The sequence below is a fragment of the Manis javanica genome, chromosome 3 (genome assembly GCF_040802235.1).
Source record: "Manis javanica isolate MJ-LG chromosome 3, MJ_LKY, whole genome shotgun sequence".
Classification (NCBI taxonomy): Eukaryota; Metazoa; Chordata; class Mammalia; order Pholidota; family Manidae; genus Manis; species Manis javanica.
This window is the reverse complement of record NC_133158.1, coordinates 57,873,849-57,899,142: the sequence shown is the minus strand read 5'-3', so window position 1 is coordinate 57,899,142 and position 25,294 is coordinate 57,873,849. Positions and strand designations below refer to the sequence as shown.

The following is a 25,294-nucleotide window of genomic DNA, read 5'->3' as shown; positions in this document are numbered from 1 at the left end:
TCTGGCTTTGATAAATAGAGAAGGGATTTGTTGGAAAGACAGAGAAGGGGAGAGCTCCCCAAATCCACAGGAACGGCTGGAGAACAGGGCTGAGAAAACAGGCAGCAGTTGAGAGAAGCTGGGTTGTCGGACCCCAGCCAAGGTCATTGGACACCCGGGGCTACACCTGGAATATAGCCTAAACATCTCTGTTCCAGGTTCCAAGTCCAGGAGTGAGCCTCCCTAGCCTGGGACAGCTGTGGGTCAGCAACCACGACTTAGCACAGAATCTGTGGCTCCTGGCCTATCTATCATCTGCATGCAGCCAACATCTGCTCAAGTGAAGAGAACAGTATTCCTAGCTTTTATTCTTCTGTTCACTTTCTTAGGATCTTCAGTCACACACTTAAATCCCATGCTGTGAGTTGGGTAAGCTGATACAATGAACAGTGGTGTCTTGGATGTGTAATAAGTTTAAATTTAATAACATGTAACAAGAAGAAAAAAATAGGGACATAAATTCAAGTTAAACTAACAAAGAGCTAGGTTTGTTTTTAATAGGGCACTTCCCCTACTTGACAAATCCAGCTTTCACTTTCACTGAAAAGGTATTAGTTTTGCAAACAAAATCCTTTCCAAACCATAAGATTCACAGATTCACTGCAGTAGGTTAACAATAAAAACGTACAGAGCACTCACTACCTACCAGAAGTAATCTAAGCACTTTATAAGTAATAGCTTATTTGCTCCTTACCACAACCCTATGCAACAGATAATCTCATCATCCCCATTTTGTGAATTAGAAACTGAGACACTGTGAGATTAAGAAATTTTCCCAAGGTCATGGCATTTAGTAGGGAGCAAAACTGGCATTAGAACCCAGACGTCTGTCACCAGAGTCCCTATACTTAACCACTGGGCCCTCTTGCCTCCTGTAAGCAGTCAGAGTGACTGGTGGGAAGGGGATCGAATGTTGGGGTTACAAGGGAGACAACTGACAGCTGCTACCACACACACACAGAATCAAGATTTTCTGTATGTCAAAACATATTACCAACATTAAAAGATGGTTGATAACCTGAGATAAAATGCAACAAAAACAAAAGACTAGGATACTTTACATAAAACAAGAAAACAAATACCGTATGACTTCACTTATTTTTAGAGTCCAAAAATAAATGAACAAACAAGCAAACAAACAAAAAACCAGAAATAGACTCCTAAGTACAGAGAACAGACTGGTGGGGGAGGGGGATGAGCAAAATAGGTGAAGGGCATAAAGAGGTACAAACTTCCAATTATGAAATAAATTAGTCACAGGGATGAAAGGTACAGCAAAGGGTATGCAGTCACTAATATAATAATAGCTTTGCATGGTGACAGATGGCACCTACTCTCACTGTGGTGAGCACTTAGTAATGCATGTTGCCAAATCACTACGTTGGACCCCTGAAGCCAATATAATATTGTATGTCAACTACACTTCAATAAAAAAATTAAACATCAAAATTATACATAACTTTTTTTTTTTGAGAGGGCATCTCTCATATTTATTGATCAAATGGTTGTTAACAACAATAAAATTCTGTATAGGGGAGTCAATGCTCAATGCACAATCATTAATCCACCCCAAGCCTAATTCTCATCAGTCTCCAATCTTCTGAAGCATAACAAACAAGTTCTTACATGGTGAACAAATTCTCACATAGTGAATAAGTTCTTACATGGTGAATAGTACAAGGGCAGTCATCACAGAAACTTTCGGTTTTGATCACGCATTATGAACTAAATATACATAACTTTTTAATGCAAAAAAAAAAAGTTGTTCCAGATCTTCCTAACCATCTGAACTTCTATATAGAGCTTTTAATAGCAGAAAGAAGCAAGCAAGCAGCCTGACAGATATGTGGGCAGAAGCTTTGACTTGGATGGATTGCAGAAGATGGACAAATGACCACCAAACAGACGACATGCTGCCTCGCCTCAGTAAGGATCCAAGAGCACAAATGAAGAACAAGCTATTATCTTTAAAAAATGAACCAAACTGACATTAGAAAAAAAAGATGACATAAAATGCCAGTAAGACTGTGGTGAGGTAGTCATGCTCATACCTTCATGGGGGAAGATAAATTGGTGCAATCTTTCTGGAAAGCAATTTGGCAAAAAGATTCTGAAAAAATGTCCATCTCTTTTCCCAGTAATCCTACATTTAAAACTATATTACTGGGGGAAAAATCAGAGCAGCAGCCCCCAATTTATATATAAGAATGCCAAGCACGTCATAGCAAAAGAGATAGAAAAATCTATAAAGACAAATACCATACTATTTTATCTGTATGTGGGTTCTAAAAAACAAGTGAACAATCAAATAAAACAAAAATAGACTCATAGACACAAAGAACAGACTGGTGGTTGCCATGAAGGGGGTGGGGGTACAGATGAAGGGAGAAAAATTAGCACGAATGTTTGATACCTTGATCTGTGTGATGGTTACATGGGTGTGTAAACATGTCAAAATTCATTGAGTTGTACACTAAGATTTATGCATTGTACTGTACGTATCTCAATTTAAAATAAACAACTAGTTTTAAAATCACATTAAATAGAAGGAAAAATGCCCAGTTAACTATCTAACAGATTGGCTAAACACTGGAATATCAGGTAGTTATATGACTGTATATTTATAGGAAAATGATAATAGATACAGAAATTTTAAACTAAAAATTTTTATTATGGACAATTTCAAACATACAGAAAAGAAAGAATACTAAAATGAGCACCTCAAATATCATCACCTAGATTCAACAATTAACATTTTTCTGTATTTATATCATGTTTGCACATGTGTTTGCAGAGCCATTTCAAGTAATCGTGATATTTTTAATGGCAAGAATCAGTATATACTCATTCACCCAATTAAAACCTCCTTATTGAACATCTACCATGTGCCAAGCTAGGTACCAGTGAACAGCCAGCCCCACATGTGTGGTGAGTGTGGCAACTTGGAAGCAGGGAAGGAATGGGGTTGGTATATCCTGCAGAGCCACCTCGGATCACAGCCCCGAGGGGTCGCTGCTCCCTCTGTCCTCCACTGACCCTGCAGTGAGGTGACAGCTGCACTCTGTGGGCAGGCCAGCTCCAGGGGTGGGCAGAGAGGGGCAGGCATCATGAAGACCAGACCACGCCACAAATCCAGGGCACTGCCACTTTCCAGCTGTGAGCTGAGCAAGGTACTTCAACCCTCTGGGCCTGTTTCCTTTTTTGTAAAAAGGGAATAATATCTAACTCACAGGGCTGAATCAAACCTCACATGGAGGGTTTGAATGAGAGCATATAAAAAACACAGAGTACAGCAAGAAGGGATTCCTCAGTGGCAGCCGATATCATCATCCACTGTCCCACTGCAGGACACAGACCCTTTTCACCGAGGACAGCCAGAGGCCCGGACCAGACCAGCCACCTTCAGGGCAAAGTTATCTGAGTGGAGTTATGGTATAGCAGCAGGATACAGATGGCAGAACCCCATGGGAAGGTGGGGAAGGAGGAACTGACGCCCCCTGGTGGCCCCCTGTAGCACTGTGGCCTGGATTGCAGCAGCACCATTTAATAGCCACGGCGTACGATCCCACTGTGCCGGACACTAATCTCGCTGAGTCCCCACAGGCCTGCATGGCAGTTCTGACTATGCTACTTCGCAAAAGAGGGCACCATGGCTCGAAAGCCCACTGAGCTTGTCCCAGGTCACATAGCTAAGTAGAAACCAAACTGAAGTTTGACTGCAGTCACACCCTTCCGGATTCCTGGAGCACCCACGACCTAGACTGGGTGTTTCCGGCTTCCTCAGGAAAGGGAGCTGCAATAGGTAAATAAAGGCTTGGGAGTTGCACAGAGGAAGGGGGACAGGGAATGTGCCTCCTTACTGTCCTCAGCTGGCTCAAGATTCTCCTATCTCTGCTTTTCACTAGGAATGGTGACATCAAGCTTAGGACCCTCTCTGCAAATCCTCTTGATCCAAGATCTCTGAGGTCTGTCTAAATCTCCTGAAGGCCCTGGGTGCTAGCCTCAAGAAGAACATGCTTGGCCTCAAGAAGATGGGAAGAGTCATCCACCCCTAGGGGAAGTCTGGCTTTGTGGTTAGAAAAGGAATCAGCAAGTCAATACAGCCAAGAAACATCCAGTCCCAGCAAGGTAGGTGGTTGTTGGGGGCAGTTCCTTAACGACCAGGTGAGCAGGACGAGAGCCCAGGCCCGGGCTGGCCAGACACACCAAACAGCCCAGCTCAGCCCATTGCCCCACCCACTGCCATCAGCAGCATAAACAGACTCAGTCCACATGAACAATTAATGGTTGTGGACATATTTGGAATGCTCTATCAGAATACTAATAATAGTATTAATAAATCAAACCAAACCATTCCTTCCAAGCTCTTGTTCAGCCTGGTGACCGCATTCCAACTGAGAGTACTAGAGGGGTGGGTAACTTCTGCAGTAACTTCTCTATTAGGCAGAGCAGTGCTCAGTGGCTGGAATAAAACACACCCTGCTGGGGGGTTTTGTTCAATACCCATTAAATGCAGTTCAAAGGACAGAGAAGTAAGAAATGAAAAAATGGAGGAGGGAGTCAAAAAGAGCTGTGGGCCGAGAGCTGGGAGCGGCCCCCACAGTCATTCAATGCCTATGCCAAACCTCACCTCCAAATAAGGTTTTCACAAATAACTGTAATTTATTAATCATTCAAAGCAACAGTAAGTTAAGATGACTTTAGTTTGATCAAAAGCATTTAAAATTGTCTCTTGAACCCAAAAAGGAACACTTTCAACTATGGCCAAAATAGAGTGCAACTCTAAGGCAAAAAGATTCAGAAAGTTAAAAATCAGGGATTGAGTTATGTGGCTGAACAGGCTTAGAGAAACGAGCTGTCCCCTTGCCTAGCCAAAGTGCATAAATTTTATATGATCATTGCCTTTAAGCACCTGACCCAGCAGCAAGGCATCCTGGAAATTTCATACCTCCTGTATGAGGGAAGGCTCCCTGCAAGCGCGGCACTCCAAACCGGCCGGCTGCCTCGGCCCTTCTGAGACTGCAAACCACCCAGGTGCAAATGCCCCAGGCAATGACAGCTCCTCTCTCCCCACCTTGATCCTCCTGTGCTGCACTCAAATCCGGACAAATTCCCTAATCACCCAGTAGGGAGCTGCTCCCAGGCTGTGGGCAGGTGCCAGGCTGACATGCTGTGATCCACAGGAGCAAACACTGGCACAGGGCCCCACGCTCGAGAACGGACGCACCTTACCGTGGCCTCTTCCCGGGCAGCACTCCCGTGAGTCGGGAGTGTGTGTGCAGCCACACTTTGCCACTCTACTGCAGAGATTCCTGTCCAAAGTCCGTCTGAGAAGGAAGACAGTGAAGGAGGGCCAGGGACACCACAAAGCCCAGCGCCAGACTGAAAGTTAAGGGGTGTTTGTCTGACTCAGCTTGCAGATGTTGCAACTTGCCTTCTGCTGGGCAGCCAACTTCACCCGGTCAGGGAGATCTGTTGTTTTAATCAGCCCAGCTGGGGTGACCTTTGAAACCCCTGGCTGCCAGCTATAGAGGCTCTCAATGGAGTCCTAGGGAAACAAGGGGTGGCAGCTTTCAGGTTTTCACTTGCTCACAGCTGCAGATTCCAAGCTGAGTGCGGAGCATCAGGAGGCACTGTCAAGCAGGGCTGAGCCGTCGGATGTGCTGGGCATACCCCCCAACTCCACATCTGGCCTAGAATGCCTCTCACCCATGGGCACATCTGGCCTGGGACTACCAGCCAGGGCTCATGGGACATTTGTCTCCTGGGACCCAGCTCCCTCCTCTGTAAGCTAAAGAAGCCCTGTTTATGGTCCATGGAGTGGGAGGCAAGCCCAGAGCAGATAGATGGGGAATTCCTGTGCTGCAGCTGTCTCAAGGAATCTGGGCTGAGATTTAAACAAGGTTCCACTGACGATGTTCATGTCACACACAGGACGTAGCAGCGCCAGTCCCAACCCCTGAAGAGCTTCAGCCGCCCTTGGCACATACCTCTAAGGCGTGGTAGTGAGGTGGTACCCAGATGAGACCCCCTCCTCCAGGGGGAGGATTTCCATAGTTCCAAATAAATCTCTCATCCTATACAGATGTCTGAATCAGGTAAGAAGTTAAGCTTTTCCATTGGGTTCTGTCTGATTCTTGAGTTAACTGGTGTCTCATAACACCTAGGTGATTATGAGCAATTTGTAATCTCACTAGCTCAGCAATTCTCAAACTTTTTGGTCTCAGGGCCCCTTTATGCTCTTAAAAATCTTTATGCTACTAAAAATTATTGAGGGTCCCAAAGAGATTTCACTTGTGAGTTATTGCTATCAATACATATTATATTAGAAATTAAAATAAATATTAATTCATTTAAAAACATCAATAATGAGCCCACATAAATGACACTTTTAAAAGAAAAATGTTTTCTAAAACAAAAAAAGAATTGGTAAAAAGAGTTGTTCATTTTTGCAAGCTTCTTTCATGTCTAGCTTAATGGAAGACAGCTAGATTTTCATATCTGCTTTTGCCGCCAGTATGTTGCGGTATCACAGTATTTGTAGCTGTTAGAAAACTCCACCTGAGAGAGAAAGAGAGTGAAAAAGGCAAGTGACATCTTACTACAAGAACAATTTGCACCTCATTTCTAGAAGAGTCTCAGGGACCCTAAGTATCCCCAAGGCACACTTTGCTTTAGCCTATCCTCACTCTTCCTGTCACCACCTGCTCTCACGTCTGTCCTAAAAATGTTTAAGAGGAAGGAACAAGTGATTTTATAGGAGTCATGGTGTGAGGCTTTGAAGAACATGGGGGAAAGAAGGCGAATTAATACCTATTTGATTCCACCTTTCCTCCCAAACAGAATGACTGGACAAATGTGGACCACAGAGGTTTGAAGCCTTAGACAGATACTGATGGAGAGAAAACCTTTAAATCAATTCAGTCCTTGGCCAAAAATGAATAAATATGCCAGAGTCTGGAAGACCCTATACATGGTAGATAGTTGAAATTATTTTAAGACTAACAAAGGAAGAAATTAATTAAAAAACCAATGCTGTTCACCACTGAGGAATGGAGGTGAATCTGGATCTAAGTCTTATTCGGTGGAGGTCTCTGGTGGTAGGAGAAGAACTGTGGAGTCATTTTGATCTGGACAGAACCAAGAACAATGCCTTGGACAGAAACACAAAGGTGTGTTTATCAAACCTGTGGACTACACTAAGCCAGCAGGAAGATCTAACACGTTGGATGTTAAATACAACCCTGAAAGGTCAGCAAAATTGGCCTGAGCTGGGAAGGAGTTTAAAAGAACAATTTTTAAATTCCTATACTTAGGCTCAAAAGCAAAAGCAAAACAACTGGCCAAGTACAAAACAGATGACTGTAAACACTGGACACAGACTCCCAGCCCCACGGGGTTAAGGCAGGTCCCATGTGAGCAGCACATCAGATCCCTGATGTTGTCTTTGTCCCACACATCTTAGTTGGCAGCCAGGCAGTTGTATGGTTATATGATTACCATCTGTCTCCCCCACCAGAGCCCAAGCTACACCAGGGCACAGGTCCTGTGTGTTTCATTCACTGCTGGATCTCCAGCAGCTCGGATACTGATGAGCACAAAGTAAGTTCTCAATAAATACTTGTGGAATACATGAATGAATGGAAATTTGGGCTTAAAACAAACATAAGAAAATCACTTCCAAACTCTGACACCACTTAATTTTACTGTACTGAGAATCTCATGAATGTTAGAGGATGTAGGGAAAGGAGTGGGTAAACAGGTAACAACAATAAAAAATCTACCCTCCTGGGACCTATAGGCATTTGGTTCCACACCCATGGGTGCCAGTCTAGCTCGAACTCTGGCATGTTAACTTGTGTATCCATTCTACTCTTTGCTTCTCAGTCTTCCAGTATGTGAAATGGGCATAACAGCACCCTGCCCTGGTTATACTCCATGGGTGTCCTCCTGGTATTTCTTAACTACCCAGATCAGGTCTCTGGGTTCCCAAGAGAAATCACACAAAGCCAGCCCACTCTGTCCCCCATAGCTAAGTTCTTCCCTGACCTACGAGGCAGCTTCTCCCTCCCTATGGATTCCTGAACCTCTCCTCTTGCAAAACATATTAAAAGGGCTGGGTTTCTGCAGGCAGATGAACTGCCCACACCAGCCTAGCCACATCAGCAGAACAGCAGACCCTGGTGGCAGGAGGATGTCTACTCAGCAACACCATTCCAAGAGCCCACATCTCTGGGAGAAAGTTATTTTGAAATTTTCTTAAAAGGGGACACACACACACAGATCAAATCAAATAAACACATCCAAATGCACACACAGTGTGAACGAGCAGGGCCTGGTCTCCTGGAGCTGCTCTCTTCCTGTTGGGAATTCTTACTTACTTTGGGATTTAATGAGAACAGGCTGAAAGAAGTCTTCTACAATAAAAGTCACATGCAAAGAAATCAAAGCCAGAACCAGAAACCCCGAGTATAACTACATTAGCCAAATGCACATTCCTATCACAATCTAGCAACAAGCCTTCAGTTCCCTCTTTTCATTATCAGGTATCATTACTACAGAAGTAAGTTTGGGGTCACAAGAGTGTTTAGCCAACCATCCCTTTCTTAAACACCATGTTTTTTCCTTGCATGCTGCTAAGCAATACAACTCTGCCCAGTTTTTAAACCCCATTAAATAGGCACTGTGAGTACTCAGGTAGGGGCAGCCCTAAAACCCTCAGTTCTCAGGAGCACAGGAAATCGATTTGGGCAACAGGAATGATGCTCATGGCTTCCATCCCCAGATGCCACACAGTGAGGAACAGACTGTTCTGCAGTCAGATGTCATGTTCTCCACTACTAATGTGTGGCCTGAGGCAAGTAACAGACTCTGAGGGTCTGGGTTTACTCATCTGTAAAATGGGGCTACTACTATTGCCGTTGCCACTACTGCAGGGTTGCTATGAAGGTCAGCATTATGTGTAAAAAGGTCCCAGCACAGTCCCTGGTACAGAGTAAGTGCTCAGTCCATGGTGGCTGCTATTATTGTTAATGCTGTTACTATTTCTAGAATAGCTGTCAGACGCTCAGAGAATAGAAGCAGCCTGGGCCAAGTAGGGAGCCGCAGGAGAAATCAAAAGGCGTATCTGGAGGGTAAATGCCCCCAAAGAGAGTCAGCAACTATGCTCATGGTGGCTTCACCCCAACCAGCTTTGTGACCCTAAAAACGTCACTTCTCTTCTCTGGTCCTCTCTAAGTGGCCTAAAGTGTCTGTCTGGATATCTTCTGCTCTACTGCATGTGTGTCTCTGGGCCTGCTGCCAACTCTCCAAAGGACACTGGGCAGGTACGAAAGGTGACAGCAGGGGAAGCCAAGTCCATAGCAGGGACAAGCTACAGTGGGGAACCAGGAGAGGAGGAAAGAAGAGACCCAGGCCCACCACACAGGGCTTCGCCGTCCATGCAGCTGAGCCAGGCAGGTGCACCTGCTCCTCAAGGCAGGTAGGCGAGACACCTGCACAGGCCAAGAAGACTAAGGCCTGGCCCAGTGCTAGGAATGGGCACCTGTGTAGTGACTCCAGCTTCTCAGCCTCTGGCCAGCTCCCAGGTCGAGCCTCTGATTCAATAAGGTCTGTCCAGAGAGGGGCTGGGCTGAAAGAGCTGAGGGGAAGCCCCCAGAAAAAGAAAGAACCAATAATAGCTACTGTTTAGTGAGCACTTACTATGTGTCAGGCATGGGCATAAACTTAAAGTGACTTGTCTCATTTAATCCCTTAGCAGAGTGGCAAATATTAACAGCAAAATTAATAGGGCAGGACAATGGGGAGTATCATTCACTCATAAAGTGAATATGTCTTTCTGCTACTTTATTCCTCCTCTCTGCCCCCACCAGTTCAGCCAACATTTAGTAATCTAGTGTCAGAGGGATGAAGGGAGTTCTAGGAAGGGGAGGGAGAGGGAGTGAAGAGAAGGGTCACTACTCTGTGCTATGAGTAGCCTGGCCTTGCCTCTACTCTCCTGATCCTCAGAGAAGCCTAGGAAAGCTTGGAAAAGAAGGCCCAGGAAGTGAGGCAGCCACGTGATTCTGCCATCACACCCACCCTGTAAGGGGTTCTAAGTAGCTTCTCTAGCTCCAAACTGGCACGCCCATCCCTTCCTTCTGAGCTGGCCTGAAGCACAGGCTGCCCCTCTGCTTTCTGCAGGATGCTGGCCCTGTAGCAATGACCTGAAGGGACAGGCCCAGAGGACCTTATGCTGGGAGGACCCTTTGGCTTGAGAACATGGATCACATGGACTATGAGCAGAGCTCACCAGACCTGGCAGTTTCTGCTCCTTTTCTGCAGGGTTTAGGGAAGATGCCAGCATCACATGGTCTGTTTCTCCTGGAAAAGCATTAGCTCTGGGGCTGGACTGGCACCTGACTGATTTGAGGAGAGAGAAGGAGGAGGACACTTCTTATGAGTCCTGCCTTTCTGTGTAAGAGCCTCAGGCATTAGACAGGAACACTGTCTTCCAAGGAGAGGGCCAGCAGGAAGCACTGCAGACAGGAGGGGCTGCAGAGATGTGGAATGCTGATAAGAACGGAGGCTGTTTGAGGACTGTTCTCCAGCCACAAGCCGTCCATCCACAGCTGCTGCCGGACCTTCTGGGCCCAAGGTAGTTGCCATCACCCACCTGGCTCTAGCATGCCCACAGTTCATTCAAGCGTCCTTTACTGAAAAGCCTGGGAATACTTCTTTTGCAAATCCTCTCGCACATGACACAGTATAGGAGAATGAGGCACAAGTGAGCTGACCGGTCAGTTCCTAAAGGCTCCTGGATTTGAAATTTGAATTTGCAGTCCTTTTCTAATTAGTCCACCACACAATCTCCCTCCTCTGGCTGAAGCAAAGGCCTGGCAAACAGTATTACGGATTTCCAGTTTTCCTTCCAGTCTTGGTGAGCACTGAGACAAGAGGGCAGGTACTTAGAGCAGGGGAATGGGGAGGGAGCCGAGATGAGCTGGGCTGTCTCCAACATGCCAAAAGAGGGAGGGTCCCAAGTCCAGGTGGGTTTTCCCATGCAATTTACAGGTTGGCCACTTTAGCTAGAGAGAGAGGACCAATTCTTAGTCTAGGATAGAGCCCAGAACTGCATCAAAAACACAGCTAGAGTAACTACCAGTCCTAGGACACAAGTATCAACAAATTGACAAGCTAAGAACTAAGCTAGGTGATACTGGCCAGCCAGTGGGCTTCCGTGAGGGATCCTGAACCTGCCTCTGCCAGTTAGTAGCCTGATGACCTTCACTGATTTACTTAGACCTCAATTCCCCATCTGTAAATCTGTTTTGTAGGACTCTGTGGAGATTAGAGGCAACCACAAGTATCAAACACAAAGTAAATAGTCAAAATGCCCAATACGTAGTAATCGTGATATGTAGAATAGTTCCTAACAATGGCTGGCACACAGCAATCACTCAACAAATTGTGACTTTCTAACAATAATTATGATGAAGAAATCAGAGGTATATTTCACTCACATGTTCTAATCCATTTAAATATTGAAGAAAATATCTCCCTATCACAAAGAATAGATTAATTATTCACACTCGCATGTTGACTTTTTATCAGTTACTTGCCATTGGCTAGACAATATGCTTGCTCTCACCCTCTCAAACTACTGTTAGTGCACTGGAATATGGCTGGATTGCAGAATGTGAGGGCTGGAAGGGGACCTAAATCTTCAGGTTCAACTTGTTCTACTGATGAGGAAACTGGGGCCCAGAGTGGACCAATGTATCTTCAAGGATGCGCACAGGAATCTCTGAGGTTTGCAAAGCACAGAGAACGGGCCAGGACCATCTAAGCAGGTGAGCTCCGAAACAGAGCTGAGCTGGGGAGGGGCGAAGGTGGTACATGTCTAAGAGAAAGGAAACTCATCAGGGAAAAGGATAGGTGGATGAGTTTTGAGAGCTACACAGTCATTAAATTGATTGAGACTAGGTTCTGGAGGGCCTAGAAGACAGCAATGCTTTTAGGTAGGTCTACTTAAAATTAACATCAACCTACTGACAACTTACTATATGCTTTCCTAATCAAGATCTCACTTCAAGTTCATAAGATACTGAGATATGCTATAACCCCGTTTTATTGATGAGAAATCTGAGGCTCAAAGACCAATGGACTTGTAGACCAACTAACTCGCCTAAGCTCATATAGCTAATAAAGCAGAACCAGAATCCAGTCCTTCTTAACTCCAAATTCTAGCTCAATTTGGTAACATGCTCAGAAAGGATTTATCAAAATACTTTAAATCTTGTAATAAATACCATATCCAATAGGAAATTTCCACTGTAACAAGGTTGTTGATAGTCCCTTAGACTTTATGGGACTGCTGTCTGATGAGTACATATCTGATGAATGTAGTCAATCCCTTACTCAGAGAAAGCCCCTTACATTTGTCCTGAACAAACAGATGATGTCATTTGAATCCCTCAGGCCGAAGGAAGAGACCAAGCATACTGGCTAATCTCTAGCAGCTTTACGCAGGGCTGACACCACCATCAGTAGATCAACCTCTCTCCTGAGCACAGAGATGTTCTCTCTTCCTCTTCATAGGTCAGAAATCTGTGTTCTTCCCCAAAGTGTGCTGTTCTTCTCCAGGTACCCCTTGGCTCTCCTCCCACTGGCTGGGCACAAGCCCAGACTTTCGCTGCTGCATCGGAACTGCCAGGAGGACGCCTGGGCAGTGTGACAAGCCCTGTGTTTCCACATGCAGTTTACCTCCTGCCCTCCCATGATATGAAGGCCCACCCCCAGGACAGTCTCCAGCTGTGGATGAGAAACAATGGCTTAGTGTTTCCTGAAACCTACCTGGGGTGGTAGAGGGCTGCCCACTCAACCCAGCCAGGTTTATCAGCCCAAGGACCAAAAGTCAGGCTCAGACATGGCCCCACTCCTCCTCCCGACTTCTTCATTCTTCACTGCAAAGGCCTGCCTTTTCCTACTCCCTGCTGCTGCTTCCCCACACCAGGCACTGGCCAGTCCCCCAGGAGCAGGAGCACAGGGGAGCCTGCCCATCTAAGGTTCCTTCAGGATTCTTGGGTACCAACCCCAGATTTTTTGTGGAGGAGCCTGGACTGTTAGCTGGAGGGATCTTAGAGATCAAGTGATCCCACCTCCATCCCCACAGGGGAGCAGCTGTGAGTCTTTTAGTGGAACTTATATTCCACCTCATCCTGGAACACCACCTATACTCCAAGATTTGGGGGCAGTGTTTTTTATTAAAGCCAATGCATTCACATTATTATGCAAAAAAACTAGAAGACTTTACAAATAAATACAGGACTTCAAAAAAATGTGATGATTTCCCCAAGTTGCTTCAGCCCCTACCCTGAGTACCTGGTTCTTTCTCCACTTCCCATGGGAATGGCAGCCGGACAAGCATGGGTCCAAAACAACCCTCCTGTTTCACAGAAAGGAAACCTTAAGTCCAGACAAATGAAGTGACCGTGAACCACAATATCAACTGTTACTAATAAAATTAACCCAGTGATTGAATGATTACTGGGAGCCAGGTACAGTACTGAGGGTTTACCTAACTTTCATTTTCAAAGCAACTTTATAAGATAGGTATTATTTTCAGTTTGAAAAGGAAACTCAGAAACTGAGCAATATGTCCAAGGTCACAGAACTAACAGCTATCTTATCAGCTGGACATGAACCCAAGTTTCTGACTCCAAGGGTCAGACCCTTGGTGACAATGGCACACACAGATGCCATAGGTTGGAGCCCAAAGGCGCAGTGTCTCGTCCTGGCTCTGCCACTCAATTACACACAGCCACAGAATGCAAGGGACAGTCTCATTCAGTCTGTAAACAAGAAAGCCAAGGCCCAGAGAAGGGCCCAGTTTAAGGCCAGAGTTTCAGGGACAGAACCTGCTAACAGTGAGCCCTGGGGAAATGTCTTAACCTCTTTGGGTTAGGAGACCTCTAACATCTCTCCTAGATGAACCAATTTACAATCAGATGTGCACATCCTTCAGCATAGCTTCTGTGGGCCTGAGCACCTGCAGGGGCCCTCACATACTTCATTCTCCAGACAGCAGCTCAGACAAACTACCCTTAACCTCCCACCAAGAAACTGGATGGGGCATGCTGAGGGAACTCGTTTGACAACTGCAAGTCGCTTCTGGTTCTGAAGTGATTAGCTAGTCTGCTAGTAATTAGCTAAGCCTTGCGCACCAGGAAGCAGAATGTATACACAGTAGCCAAAAGCCGCAGCCACAAGCATGCATACCCGTCTCAGCAAGGACATTCCAGAAGTTCATTCATTCCTGTGGTTCGTATCTATAAGCATATTCTTCCAGATCCCAACTTCATAGGCCACTGATGTTTGTCTAAAAAGCCTAGTCCACAGCTGGACAAGAGTATATGAAGACCTGACTCCATCTTGACAACTTAAAATACTTACCTTATTGGTAGGTCCCATATCGATCAATCTCGGTCAGTCAAGCTAGGTTTATCAAGATTGTGCTACCAGCAGAGCAGAGAGAACCCTCGCCTAAGGGTCAGAACAATCTGTCTATACACCCACCACTACGTGTCTCCTGAGCATCTACAAATGACCATGACGAGCATAAATATGGCGAGAGGTTAAACAGAGCCTGGTGGACACCACCTCCTCCCAATACAGTAACATAAGATGATGTAAGTGCTGCAGAAAGAGTGGGGACACAGCTCTCACTCTGCCAATGGTTTCAATCTGCTAGGGGGCAACATTGCTCCATTGCGCCTGCTCTCACTTTCCCACTGAAGTGGCCATTTGCCAGGTGAAGAATTCGATCTGCAGCCCCTGAGTACCACAGGTAGATGGGGCATCCTCGGGTTGGAGCTGGTGTTTCTCGAGCCTGGGCCTCTGTGAGCCCCAGTCTCAGGCTTGGGCTGGCAGTGAGTCAACGGGAGCACAGCAAAATGTGATTGACATTCTAGAAAGAGAAACCACTACTCAGAGGTCTCAGCTCAACTGGCTCTCAGTGGGCAGAGTACCTGTCCCTCTCAACTGGTGTCTCTGAAATGGGGCCACTTGCATGCTGCGGGGAAAAGCTCTTCCCCATTGAAGGCCCTACCAGCAGCAAGAGTGGGAACGCAGGCCAAGGCAGGCCAACAGGAAGATCAATAGGCCACCACAGGTATTAGCTGAAGTCACCCCTGGCCAAGGGAGCACACGCATGGGGGACAGGCCCCTGGAATCCTACTGGAGAGGCCAGATTACCAGAAGACAACAGAACCCCAGGGGCAGGAAAGTGGGACTGGAAGTAAAACCACTGATGGAGTTGTGGACTGTTCACAGGCTCTTAACGTTTTTGCATTCCTGAAGCCATGAATTCTGCTCCCTGCTAGAGACACAGAACCAATACCAAGCGGCAGTTCACTTAGTTCTCAGCCTAGAGGGAGCACAACCCCAGCACTTACTGGGTGTTAAATGCTCTCTTCCTCCAGAGTAACAAGATCAGCAGGGCTCTGAAGAGAACTGTTTGTTTACCATTATCACAGCTTTGAAATGGCTGTTCTACTTAGAACATTTTCTTCTAGGCAATTGAGGTAAGCCTCTATCTAGGTGGCACCGCAGCCAAGCAGCTAGGCCTCTCCAGGTGTGGCGGACAGGCCACAAATGGAGTTCTCAGTGTGCTCATCCATACCTAACACACCCATTACATGAACAATGATCTCTAATTACTAACCTTCATTTCTCAGCTACGTAACATTGAACAAAATTCTGTCAGCTGGAGTTTTTATCATTACCAACTATAGTTACTTTTCATTACCCAACTACAGTTACTTTTCTTAGAGCAAACAGTCACCTGGGACTTCCAGAGCCCAGGGTGTGAGGGTGAGAGCTCCAGGATATTCACTGAAGAATTCTTGCCATCAAATCCACTCTCCCTACATCTGGTAGTCGGGGCTGGTTCCGCCTTCCTCATAGCAGTGTCCCTGTTGGTGTTTAGGCCCTGGCCCTGGCACCTGTTCCCTGGGGCATGGCTGAACCCAAAGGAGGGAGAGTCACAACTGTCTTGCTCCTCCTGGTTTCAGCTAAGCCTTCACAGTGACTCTCTCCCCCACTAAAGGGTGACGCTTTCCCCCTGGACCTTTCTAGGAAGCTGTGAGTTGACATGAGCTCGTACTTACTCTAGAGTCCTCTCCAGCTGTTCCTTGAAGGTTCCCGTCAAGTGTGTGTACAGCCCGGCCTCCAGAGCAGTGGTCTCTCTTAAGTGAGGCAATGCTTTTCCCCTTATCTCTTAACAGAGGGTTAAAATATATCCAGGTACCAGATGGTAATTTCTGAAGTCCAGCAAAAGCCAAAGAGAACTTGTCCCCACATCTGCCACCTGTATCCCTCAAGTAAATGACAGGACAAAAGATCTACAAAGATCAGGTACCTCCTCACTCCTGAAGCATTCAGCTGTTTGTTCACGTGCAGAGTGAGCTGCATCCAACTGGGTTCTCCCCTGCCTGGAAGCCTTCTGAGCTGAGGCTGTCTGCAAGGAGACATTGCCTAAAGAAGGTTCTCTGCCTCCTCTCTCCCAGTCCCATGACATCCAGGCAGGCAGCTTGTGGCACTCAGGGGCAGACCGATAGTCCAGTGGTCACAGGGGATGGGGCCCCCTACACAGTCCTGCCCCATTTTTCTTGCAACCTGGACCTAGGCTTGACTCCCAGGCTGAATCACAGAGGGTCAACATGCTCAGTAATGGGGTTCCTAATAAGCCTGTCTCACTAGGGCCAACATAACAGAGAGGAGATACCAAGAAGTAAACAGAGTCTACCCAGGTCAAGCCCTTATCTGCTTAAAGTTATCATTATCATTTGAACTCATTTCTGCATTAGTCACACATAGGTTTTTCATTAAGTCAAGAATTTGTCTAGAGAGAAATGCTCCCAGATTCACAAACATGGGAAGGCTCACTAGGCAAATTATCCACGTTTCCTGTGTCTGCTCATTGAAAATTTTAATCGTCGCATACTAGATTTGTGGGACAGGTGAGGACAGATGTGAGATAAGAGGAGCTCCTGGGTCAGAGGGAAATATGAATTTTAGCCACATGCCAGGGCCACGTGGGAATAACTACCTTAATTATCCTACAAGTAATGAGAAAGCAGAGCTAAATGCTACCCTGGGCCACTCCTCCATCAGGCTGGCCACCCTCAGCACCAGGTTATCTTAATTTACCAGCTCTTAAGCATTAGAGCCAACCAGCACAGCAGTTAACATTCTAGAATGTCATCCTCCTTACCTTTCAACAACTAGGGTGACCATACAACATATCATCAAAACAGGACTCTTGACAATGGAAAGGGTGCCGTCAATATTTCTGCTGGGACTTTCCGGAGGAACCAGAATGTGTGCTGCTTTGCAAGACAGTATCTTGGTTGCTGGCTCTCTGCATGAACTTTGAACTCACTCCAGTTCCTCTGCTCCAGCCTCCACTGTATTGTGGAGTCATAAACAATATTTACTGACAGTCTGGTTATGAGTAGGACTGTGTATTGCCAGTGGGTTTCAGCCCTGGGCATGTTCACTCTTGATTTGGTGAGAACAAAAAATGACAATGGAATGCTTTTGGGGTGAAAGGGTTACGCCCAACTTTATTACTATGGTGGCAGGTCAAGCACTAGAATCCTGTCCACCTCAGAGCAGGTCTGCATGCAGCAAGCCAGTCTCTGCCTCTGGGCCTCTTTGCATGCAGCACTGCCACCACTCCAGTCTTTGCTCTCCTGCACTGGTGTAGTCCAGAGCACTGGGTGGAGCTCTTTATATAGAGTCAGCAATAATATACTGCCCACACATGTGCAGTGAGCAAGCTGACCAAGGCCAGGTGAGAATCCTGGCCACAGGAACTTTCATTTTCTCTACAGATTGCAATTTTTTTCCCCCTAACATAAATACTATCATTTTCTCTATTTTTCCAGTCTTCTTCATGCACTTTTTAAAATAAAATTATATATACATATTATCATGGCCTTTGGTTTTATGCTTTCTTCAGGCTAAATCACACATTTTCCTGGTTACAGAACACTCTTCACAGTCTCATTTTTAATGACTTTATAATAGTCTGTCAGGTGGTTGAACCATAATTTACTCGATCAAGCCTGTTATTTACTATTTAGGTTGCTTCAAATTTCACTAAAACAGACAACATCACAAGTCACAGTTTCAAGAACATAACTTTTCCTTCATTCTAGATTATTTCCCCAAGATACATTTCAAGAATTTCAATTGCTGGATCAAAGTGCATGAAATGTTTATGGCTTCTGAATCTGAGTCCTCTTGTTTTCTCTCAGCTTACCACCTGGGACTGACTCAGGCCTCCCTCAACCCCACTTTGAGCTGAGCTCCTGAGCTGGTGCCAGGGGTCGGGCCAGGGCCAGGTCTGGAGAGCCCTGCACAGTTTGGAGGGATGGACACTTAGATATCCATTAGGCAAGGCTTGGGAAGTGAGGCAAGGATTGAGCAAGACAGGAAGGATCCAGCTCCCCAGAGTCAAAACAACTGTTGTTACGAAACGAACCATGAGGCCTTGTGCCCTCTCCTATATCCTGCTCCCATGGGGGCAGCCAGGTGTGCCATGGGAGGCCTTTTCTGTGCAGCTGAGTCCTATCCTAATCTCAAGGGGCCCTCTTTTCTAAGGCCTTCCCAGCAGGCCCTGTGACGTGGATTAACAAAAGCCAATCCAGCAATAAGTTCCCACCAACCTGTGATAAAAGATGAAAAATGAGGACAACGTGTGGCGTTTTCCATCCAGCTCAATGTATGTAGTTTCAAAGGTCATTCTTGGTTTATGTCTTCAGATTGCTGGGGAATTAAGGTATTCTTTCATTTATTGTCTGTGGCATTGTTTAATTAGTAATTTGTTCATTCATCACATGCTTTCTGAGAGCTCACTCCCTGCCAAGTTCTAGACCTTGGGGACAGACAAAGATGCCTTTAGGGTAAGAGCCTGGCAACCAGCTTTTTGACTGTTACATAAGTGCCTGATGTTAAGCTTTTGATTGCTGAGGCATCCACTTTAAAGATGCCCATCTCCATAAACATACTGTCAGCTATGACACCCACCTCCAATAAACACAGTGCCAGGCTGCCCCACCCATGAAGTTCCCTTTATTATTTTAGACAGCTTTAAAAAAAGTTTTTAGAAATTAGTATCTAAAGTTGACTTCCAAACTGATTGTTCAGTCTCTTGCTGTTTGTTCCCTTCCTGCACTTTAATTCCCACTCTTAGGTTTTAAATTCACCTATAGAGTGAGCTGTACCATCCCAGGCACCTCCCCACCCTCAGGACTCTAGGTCCACAGACTCTCTTTACCTGCAACCTCACGATGTGGCTACAGGCATGCCATGTACCTTCCAGAGTCTGTAAATCATAAACCTTGTGTTTTTTAAGCTCTCTGATGGTTGCTGCTGAAGTGGGTCTTGCAATCATAAGAACCACGTGTGCTGGTCCAGCCACAACATTAGCTCGGGTCAGGGAAATGTGTCTGCGAGGTTACCACATGGCCTACAGGCCGAGGTGGGCACCCTTAGGCACTCTAGCTGATAACATCACTCCCAAAAGTCTGATTTGTGTATCTCGTATCTCCATGGCAGGGTGTCCTGCACAGTCAGTTCTCATTAAACATTTGCTGAGGACAGAGTTTTAGAAAGACACAGACACTTCCCAGAGAATTAGTGAGGACAGTTGCTGGGTACCCAGCAGAGAGCCTGTGAGCAGTATGGATGGGGCGTGAAGGTCCAGGTCCAGCAGCAGGCTGCCTGGCTCCTAACACTCGCTTTGCCCTGCTGTGGGACCTGCAGCAAATATTTCCTCGTAGTCTGTGTCCTCACTTGTGAAATAGTAACAGTATTGCCTCAAGAGGCAATGAGGACTGAAGACAGCACAGTGCTTGTCATCAGAAGCCCTCAGTAAGTGCGACCCAGTCGTAGCAGCAGCAGCATCAGTTGGGCGCCATATAACCAGCTAACAGATGATGGTGTCCACATTAAACCAGGTGAAAAGAGAGTCAGACTAAAATGGAAGATGCACCTGACAGGCCAGAAAGTTAAGGATCTAACAGGGAAAATTCAATTCATGTATGAAGGAAGAAAAAAAATAAAACAGGCTTTCTCTTCCTTCCGACTGATGTCGATGATAGAAACATGGCAAAATGCTCCTGCCACACCCGGGTTTCTCCAGTGATGGGCAAACAACAGAACACAGCCACAAACTGCCAACATGAGTTGGGGGGGCAGAAGCAAGGGATACACAGTTCAGACTTGCCTGAAGTACGGACATTCCACACACAGGTAATTCACGGTGCCACAGAGAGTTTGGGAATTTTGGAAGTTTGAGGGAGGGTGGGGTGAGGTAGGAAACAGAACATTTGGCCACAACCAGCAGAAGGACAAAGGCCCAAGTTTGCAGAGGTTGCTCTTAGCTCTGTGATTGAAATGGAATGCTGTGCAGATTTACTCTCAGTGGCACAGATAAAGCAATGTCAGCAGACTGGATAATTAAAGATTTTTGGCTCACTTCTTCACTCTCTCACTTTCTAGAGGGAGGCTGAGAGAGAATGGAGATGGGTCCAATAAACCAAGAATTCCTCCAAGTTATAAGTGTATTTTTAGTTACTCTTGACATCTGAGATAGCAGATACATTACTTCAGGATCAGATCCCGATCATGCCCTTTTCACTGGGCTAAACATCGCTCTCTTAAAGTCTTTGATGAAAAAATGTAATTATTTTAAAGATATGCACAGGCTAATTGAGACCACATTTAGGGATTTTTTAGCTTCTAACAGAAGATTTCTGGCTGAGTGGAACAGATGCCATTAAGCCAGTTGCCACCACTTGCTTCCTTACCATCTCCCCAAATTCCTCCCTGGACCTGCATCTGGACCAGGCCTGCTCTGCTCAGGACTAGAGTTTCCCAAGACCAGAGGAGTGACCACAGGGCCACTGCCAGGTCCTTACAGAGCAATGGGGGGACCCAACCACCTGTTGCCACTTGCTTTATGTAAGGGCTAGTGGTAAGGAAAGGGTGGGACACAGAACTACAGATAGTTAAGAGACCTCGCAGATCTTATTCAACTTACACCCATAAGAATCGTGTTCTGTCTCAGACTGGCTGATGGTTACAGGCTGGCAGAGATGGAGCCAAACCCATCAGGGTTAGAGGCAGGCTTTAGCCAAGATCCCAGAAGGTTCTTCTATGAGACAAGGAGAGCAGGCCTATGAGTGCTGGAAGCAGCCAAGACCAACTCCACTGGCCCCCTTACCCAGGGTGAGGACACCCCCACACTCTGCAGGAACCCTCTTTGGGCATGTCTGGCAGTAGAGAATTCCCAGCAAGGGGACAGGAAGGGAGGCAGGGGAGGGAGTTCAGGTCATGTGTGTTCGCCAGGGTCTGCTCCCTTAGGAAAGGTCTAGAGCACCTCAGTAGGACCGTCTTCTGCCAGTGCCCAGCTCCTACAGAGAGTAGCAACAGAGGCACCTATTGTGGGGCCCTTGACAGCGTCCAGCTTGGGCATCCTGGAAGGTAATCACCCAGAGGAAGTTCCCGCCCTCACAAGCAGCAGTGCCATCCTGGGCTGAGCCATGATAATGCCTCCTTCTACCTGGACCTCATTCTGCCCCCCAGGGTGACATAGAGTAAACTCCACTCTTCTACAAGACATGCTTACAAATACTGGAAGACAGTCCTCATTTATCCTTTATCCTTCTACAGATGAAACACACCTGGCCACTTTAACTATTCCTACTTGGCATAGTTTCCAAACCCTTCCACATCCACTGGGCACACATGAGGTTCACCATGACCCTCTGGGTCTGACCCTGAAGACTGGAGAAAGAGCACAGGAGCACAATGGTTAAATGGGTACCTTAAGCAGGTTTCAGTGTCAGCTCCATCATTCACTGTGCCTCAGTTTCCTCAGCAGCACCTGATAATCTAGTTATGAGAATTACATAAGTCAGTTCATGGAGAACTCTTAGAACTATGCCTGGTATCTGATAAGCATCTCAATAAGTTTTACCTACATTTTGGCCCAGTGCTCAGCATATATAGATGTAATACCTAAACAAACCCTGCAGCTGGATGTTCCAGTCCCATCACTCACCAGCTTCCTCACTGATAAAACAGTACCACCTCTGAATTTTGATGAGGTAAGGAAGAGAAGTCTCCTGCTCAGTGCTTGGCACATAACAAGAGGCAATAAAAACTAGCTTCCTTTCCCTTCATATTGATACAGCAGGTGGGAGCCATTCTTCATGGGTCTCACAGTTCTGCATGTCTTGCGAGTAGAGGTACAGAATGCCTTTGTTCCAGACTGCCTTTTCCAGAATATGTGTACTGTAAACAACCTTGGAGCAGAGACTGTCTCCCATTGGAGGAAAGTTCAGACAAGATTATATCCATTATAAAAGATCTGAGCTCACAATTTCTCTTCACTGTGTATGCAGGTGCCACCTGGTCTTCTGTGTCACCCTATCGGGTTGGAGCTCAAAGAATCAGTGTGAGAAAATGCTGATGCTGCTATTGCTGTGAATCAAAAAGTCCTCTGTTCCTAACCCATGGCTCTCATCTTCTGCTAGCATGTGTGAAGTTGTGGCAGGCTAACTCATCTGCTTGCAAGTAGGTGAAATCTCAGACCCTCCATAGTTGTTAACAGCAACCTAGAGAAGAAAGTGGCAAAGTAACTCACAACCCCACAGTCTAGCTTAAACTATCTTCAACTCCATCACATACTGCCCATGTTCAGCTGATTTTTAAAAAATTCTAAGTGAAGATTTTTCCTTATTTCCTTAATTATTTATGTTGATTTTAATCAAAAGCTCCATTCATTTGAGGTCCTTCTAAAGCTTTTTCAGGCTAGACATCTTTTGAAGTTGAAGGGCCCTTTTCAAGGTCCCTTGTCTGAGATGCACAGACCATAGTCTCTCCTCACATTCCACTCCCTTCTTCCCCCAGACCAGGGAGACCTGCCTTCTAAATCTAGATTCGCATCCACAGCAACAGTCTGGCTTTATGTGGTACAAAACCCATGACAAGACATACCTTCACTCGATTTGTGGGCAAGAGAACTGCAAGTCCTCCCACTATCCTAGAATGCTCTGTGCTCTCTGATCACCCCGGAGAGTACTGGGCAGGCCTCTCATACCACCCCCCCTGCCTCCAGCCCCAAATGGAGGGGATTCGTGACCTGAAGGAGATGACATGGTTGAAGATCGGCCAGACACCAGCTGGTGTCATTAGGAGGAAGAGGTAAGAAACACACACATGTGGTTCTGGGAAATCTGGCCTAGAACTGCTAAAGCTGTAACCCAGAGCAAGCCAGATCTGAAAAGGCAGCTGTGTGAAGGGGGGCGGGGAAATGCCAGTAGTGCCAGTGAACGTGCTCCACACTCTCCTTGGCACTAAGAAAGAGGGGAACACAGTTAGGGAGAATGTTAAGAAATATCATTTCAACTTGCCCAGGCAGCTTAGATGGGAGACTGGTAGATATGGAAGCTGTCAGTAGTTCCAAATCTTCCTTAGACACCATGAATTAATGGGATGTAAGCTTAATTCATCTGCCCCTACCCCTGCCATCAGCACCACCACCATCACTGTCAAATCAAGGATTCGTGTGCATGGTAAACTCAAGCTTGCAGATAGATACCCACTGACTTTTCAGCTAAGTTACCAGTGATCTGCATAGTTTTATCCCTTGGGCACTTTCATGCATTTTGTAATTACACTCTCTCTTCACTAAAAAACTGGGTATATCTAGGTCTCAGCATCTGGTATTAAGTTATAACTTATGATTCTTTACAAAAATAAATAACAATAAATAAGCCAATGAATCTCTGGAACTACAGTGTTTTTCTCTTATTCATCTTTTTAATTTGTGGGGTTTTATTTTTAGATCTTACTGTCTTAAAGATTTCTTGCAATACTTTTCAGCATGACAGGGTATCCCAAGACTTCAACATCTGGTCATAAGTTATTTGCAGAACTGTGGAATAGTTTTATTTCTTTTGAAAAATAATTAATCTGTGATGGCTTTAATGGATATCAAATGAATAAAAACAGCTTTTATCTTAACATAGTCTTAGCAGTAAGTTTGGGCTTTATCAGGCCCTATGATCAGGGATCACCCGGAGAGTTTAGTAATTAGGTTCCCAGGACAACTCCAGGGGATGGACCTTGGCTTGCAGGCTTATTACCAGTTTAAACTCTGCAGGGATCCACCCTCATCCCACACACAGAGTCTCCTGGTATAGTGGGTTCCTGACTTCTGGTCCTGCCCCCTCAAAATACCCTCCCATCTTTTCACAGCTCTCCCAGTGCCCCAACCACAAACTATTCCTACACTTTCCCATGATCCTATGGGTCCTCTGGTTTCACAGGGCCTATGTAAAAGACATTACAGGATCCAAATCTAATCCCAGACTCTCAGTGGCCAGAAAACCCATCTCTCTCCCTACAAATTAACTCCCAAGTGCCCAGCCCTTTGGGGTCTTTGAGGCTGTTCTACCACAGACACTGCCCCCAGGTAGAATGGCCAAACCTTCAGTCCTGGTTCTGCCCACAGATAGAGATCAATGGAACCCAGTCAAGGGAAAAGGCCAAGACTGTCCCAAAGCACTGCCCATATAACTCCTCCCCACACACAGGTCCCACTGGGACTCTGTTCTCTGTGAGGGCCTGAATGGAAGCTCTGAGAGGCTCCTCCATCCTTCTTCAGTCACTGCAAGGGTTATAAATACTTTGCAGAGATGCAAGGTGGAGAATCCAACTGCTGCATCAATCAATGGCCATTCAAAGAGCCTGTCAGTGCCCCTCTGACCCTTCAGTGCCTTCTTCCTCAGGTTGAAGCTGTATGACTACCTTTAAGGGGCTGGTCGTTCCCTAAATCAGGAACCTGACACTTATGTGTCTCCTTCCTGCTCCTCACATCCATTTTCTTCTCTGCCACCCAACTCATCTACTCAGAGTTGGGGCCTCTTGAGCCTCTGTGCATAATGTGGGACAGGTCTTTCCCCTTCCTCACTCACACGGTCCCTACAGCCCCAGTGGTGGGCAACTCCAAAAGTGGTTCCTACAAGGGAGTGTGCCCACAGGCCTCAACCACCACAGAGTAGAGATTTTCAAGTAGGTGGTTAAGTCACAGCTTTGAATGGCTCCAAGTGCAAGCAGAACACTGAAATAATCCCTGGCTTCAATCGAATGAAGGATAAGGCCTATGAGCACATGAGAAACGAGGAGATCATCAAAA

The 25,294-nt window shown here is 46.1% G+C and overlaps 1 protein-coding gene and 1 long non-coding RNA gene across 4 annotated transcripts in view; one reads left to right on the top strand and one right to left on the bottom strand.

Annotated features, from left to right (window-relative positions):
* Positions 1-25,294, bottom strand: part of MYLK (myosin light chain kinase) — a 280,349-nt gene that overhangs the window by 181,430 nt on the left and 73,625 nt on the right. Inside the window, exon 1 of one of the 3 annotated variants that reach the window (XM_073231526.1) lies at positions 5,267-5,406. The exons of 1 other annotated variant lie outside the window; for it this stretch is intronic. The gene's annotated coding sequence lies outside the window, so the exon portion shown is untranslated. Of the gene's footprint in view, positions 1-5,266; positions 5,407-25,294 lie in introns of those variants that run through there. One more of the 3 variants, XM_073231527.1, reaches the window with a different exon arrangement.
* On the top strand, positions 3,428-7,629 carry LOC118971490 (uncharacterized). Its single transcript, XR_005059919.2, has 3 exons — positions 3,428-4,167; positions 5,974-6,137; positions 6,883-7,629. It is a non-coding gene; the product is annotated as an uncharacterized lncRNA (long non-coding RNA).